General features: G+C 36.9%; 1 long non-coding RNA gene across 1 annotated transcript; it reads left to right on the top strand.

Moving 5' to 3' along the window:
* Positions 1 to 877: 877 nt before the first annotated feature.
* LOC119515917 lies at positions 878 to 2,749 on the top strand. The gene is made up of 3 exons (XR_005213171.1): positions 878 to 971; positions 1,861 to 1,937; positions 2,538 to 2,749. It is a non-coding gene; the product is annotated as an uncharacterized LOC119515917 (long non-coding RNA).
* The last annotated feature ends 1,668 nt before the right edge of the window (positions 2,750 to 4,417 follow it).

The raw sequence follows: 4,417 nt of genomic DNA, 5'->3' as shown, positions 1-4,417 counted from the left end.
CAGTGCATTGTTATCCACTGTATCTACAGTGCTTAGAGCAGTGCCTGATGCACAGTAGATCCTTAAAAATGATTGGTTGAATACACAAATAAATAAGCCTATGCACAGAGCATTAATATTCCTCCCAGACAAAAAATTCCAAATTCATCTTCTCCTATCAGCAAGTACTCATTTCTACCTTCATCCAACAACTATTTATTGAGTACCCACTATCAGGATTTTTATTGTCAGTGGAGACAGAGCCATGAACCAAATGGCAAAGCCCCTGGTCTCATGGAGCTTACGTTCTAGTGAGGAGAGTGAAAATGAACAAATAAGTAAATCAATCCATAATGAAATAGCAGGTGACAACACAAACTACATAGAAAATGCCAGAATTTTCTTCAAAAATATGTTTTTAGTGGTGGCATCCTTTTCCAAAAACTAACTTTCTGTGCTATGAAAAATAACAGCCATCATAAATTTAGCCAGTATCTGGGCATAGCTCACCTCAAAATGACTCTTCACATCAGCCAGGAGGAGAATCTGTTTACATGAGTATCTCATTCCTGAGTAGAAAACAGACAACAAATAATATATTTCAGGTTTAATTTAACTTTTCAAATTACAAATTCATCTAAAACACCATTCACAGCCTGGTGATAATTCACGGGGCTGCCAGATTTTAAGTGCTGTAGCGAGGGGCTGGTGTTAAGCTCCTGCACACACTTCTAAAAGATGGCTACCCTGGGGTTTATATCAAGTCTACATGATCATATAGTGAAGCTTGGCTTATTTATTTCCATGTTTCTAGAGTGCAGTTAATCATTTTTCTAAGATGGCCTATGTGTTACATAATTAATAAAACACATGAGCTTAAGAAGAAAGCCCAGAGAGAGATTCAGGCAAACACTGAGAAAAAGTGTCACTTTTTGGTATTCAATGGAAATCCCATTCTTCAGAAGATCAAATCTGAACTGGAGGAATATGAGGTAATAATTTTTCTTTCTTTTTCTTTTAGGCTTCCTCTCTTCCTGTGTTTGCGAAATTTAAACACTGGTCAATGCCAATTTTTTACACACAAAGAAATTGTGCATGGAGGGAGGGGTGAGAGAGAGTGAATGAAATCATTAATTCAATTTCCCACCATTTTGCCCCCAGTGATTGCCATCCCTACCGGTAGTAGCTTGTGTGTGGTTCTGACCCAATTCTTAAACCCTTCTTATGGTACTCCACCAATTAATCTAATGGTTCATTGATTGCAAACATCTGAAATCATTAGAACCTGATTGAGTACAACAGCATCAAACCTTCCAAAGCTGTAATTGCTTAACCAGCAAATGACCTCATTGCAAAGGAATGTCGATGTTTATAGTAGATGTAACCCAAACTCGGGTGTTCACTGACACGTTGTTCCATTTGTATACAACCGCTCTGGCATCTATCTGTTCAAGAGAGCATGATTTATCTAGTGCTATATCCTTGAACTGACAGGCCAAAGATTAGAGCTTAACCCACATGAAAGCTGAGGCTGTGTGTATTCCTAAAACAAATATTTAGTATCTGACAAGCTCTGGTTAATATTAATTCATGATAGAAAGCAGTCAATTTAAGCTGAGTTCATGCCAAAACCTATTTGGGTTTTGTAAATCATATTTCAGGATTATAGTGTAGACAGTCGGGCAAAAAGTAGAATTCTCTACAATTGTAACACTCTAGGTCTGGTTAGGGCTTTCAGAAAACAGTGAGTTCAGAGTTATAAACGGAGAGCCCACAAGCAGGAAATCCTCCTATAGATGTGTTTTCTTTGACTAGCACAGTGTTTTGAAATAATCATTCCTAATTTTTTTGCCAAGTCTGAATTTCTGACTTCCCTTGCAGATCTAGCAGCTGTTCCTGCAGAAGAGACACATGCTCTCCGTTTGGCCAGGAACCCCACCTCTCTCCAGTATTTCCAGGTGCCCCCTTACACCTGCCCACCGATCATTTGATGCATGTAGAAACCAATACCTAGAGAGGGAGAAGGATTGTCCCAAGATGTGCATTCAGTTAGTTCAGAGCTGGACTAGGACCCAGATCCTCTGATTCTACTTTGGTTTTGTTTGTTTGTTTGGAGGTAGTTGCTTTGTTTTGCTTTGCAACATTCAGTGCCATTTCACACTGATAGGCACACAGTTTTGAAAGAAAAAATTACCTGGTGTTTAGGGAATTTGTTCCACAAAGGCATCCAGTGCCTGGGTCATTAGCATTAACATCAAGCACCATTCATGTAGCACATTGATATCCTTACATCTAGGAGGTCTGAATAAGTGCCACAAAACTACAAAAATCCATTAAGACCATCCCATGTACATGGCATCTAATTTGGGTGGGCAGCGACTTTCTATGTTAAGATAGTGACATCCTTAACCAACCCCGTACCAATTCTGTAATAATAGCACAGCTACCACTTATTAGACACTGCTTGTGTTCCAAACTGTGTGCTAAGGGCCTACACACTTTTCTCCATGATATTCAGAGGAATCTTCAAAGATAAAGTTATTGTTCCCACTTTACAGATGAAGAACTTAAGACTCAGAAAGAATAAGCAACTTGATCAGGATCAACACAGCTAACAACTGGCAGAGCTGGAATTTGAACCTGGATATGCTGGGACCCAAACCCCTCATCTTGTTATCTTATCCCTCACTGTCTCGCTGCTGCTAAGTTAAGCCTTTGCTTTATTGACATACACAAAAATGATGCTCAAATGTCATATGTGGCTCAAAGTAAGGAGGCAAAGAATATGGGAGAGAAACACAGTTGACAAAGAGTTAAATCTACCAATAGCATTAGCTTAAAAAATGAATTCTCAGCATTTTTAAAAGTGTATGGAAGCAGATTTCTTAGTGTGCAACAAAAACATTTAGGCTTCCCTGTCATTTGGGTGAATTTTGTTTGCATGCTTTCTTCATGGAATACTGATGTTAATTTTTGGTTAAGTTTAATCTTACAAAGTATAAAGCAATTTGATAGAATAAGTAACCTTTCATTAAAGTTCAATACCATACTTAAGGAAAATGGGACTGTGTGCATTAATTGATAGTTGACAGCTATTATTTCCATGAAAACCTTTTACAGTAAAATTTCTATTTGATGGATTGGAATTTATAAAATTTGCATTTCACTGAGCTGTATCCAACTGGAAGTACTGGGGATTTATTTCTTCTTCAAACAATATTCTGGTTTTATATTTTTATTAAACATTTATTAATTGATAGAATCTTAATTTAAAGAGTACAGCACAAATTTTATTTCAATAACTCAGGTTTAAATGGTACATGAATGTAAGTAGTTGCCCTGTATTGGACTTTGATGCAACATGACTATTTATGAATATATTTATCCATAGAGACTTAATTAATAGAGTTGAGTTTAGGGCAAATTGCTCAGTATAAGAATTTTATTTATTTTATTTTTTTTAACCTCACAATAAATCATATAAATATCATTGGGAATTTTTCCTCCAGTTAGCAATTCAGAAGGAAGTAATATCTCCAGATTTGGCATATTTGACCAAAATTGCAAAAATGTGAAATGGAATTCTAATTCTATTCAGATTCTGCCCCACCCTACTCCTTTACAAATGTGAGGAGGCTTGAGTGACCACTAAAATTTGGCCTTGCATCATTATTCAAGATTTTAACAAATGAGCTGATTTTAATATAAAAGTGGTTGTCTTTCCATTAATTCTGATCAAAATATTAGCAAGTTTTCCCATGGTTTTCTATAAAACACTCATGTTGAAGTTGTTATTGCCATCTAAGAAATGGGAAGTTTGGAATCAACAATGGTGAAGTTACTTAAAATTAAACTAATTCATGTCAAGATAGGAATCCAGGGTCTGAGGTCTTTTTTCCAAAATGTGGCTACCAAAGCACAATTCATGCTGCTCCCTCTACTTGGAATGTTCTCCCTAGTAATCCAGGTTCCATCACATTCTTCAGGGTAAGATGAAGTTCTTAGACATGACACCTCAGACCACCCTATCTATATAAGTGCTGTCTCCTAATACCTACCACTGCAACTTTTCATTCTATCCTAGCATGCATCACACAGGATGCTCATATAGTGATCTGATCTCCCCTATCAGACCTTAATCTCCATGAGGGCAAAGACTACGTCTAATTTTTTCACAACCCTAAACCTTACTGCTTACTCAGTGCTTGGCATATAGGAGGTTCTCTGGGGAGAAAAAGTGCAGAATGAATGAATGAAGACTCTTAAAACTCAGAGTTCAAAATTAAGTTCTGCAACCCAAAGTAAACCTGCAAGAAGACCAATGATTCCTGGTTTGTAAACTAAGTCATCATTCTTTTTGTCTTCCAAATAGCAGGAAAAAAAAATAATTCTCAGTCAGACATTTATAAGATCCACTCAAGAATCCTTACTATCTGCT

The sequence above is a fragment of the Choloepus didactylus genome, chromosome 19, assembly GCF_015220235.1.
Source record: "Choloepus didactylus isolate mChoDid1 chromosome 19, mChoDid1.pri, whole genome shotgun sequence".
In the NCBI taxonomy this organism is placed as follows: Eukaryota; Metazoa; Chordata; class Mammalia; order Pilosa; family Megalonychidae; genus Choloepus; species Choloepus didactylus.
Note: the sequence above shows the minus strand (reverse complement) of the source record. Positions and strands in the feature narration are given on the sequence as shown.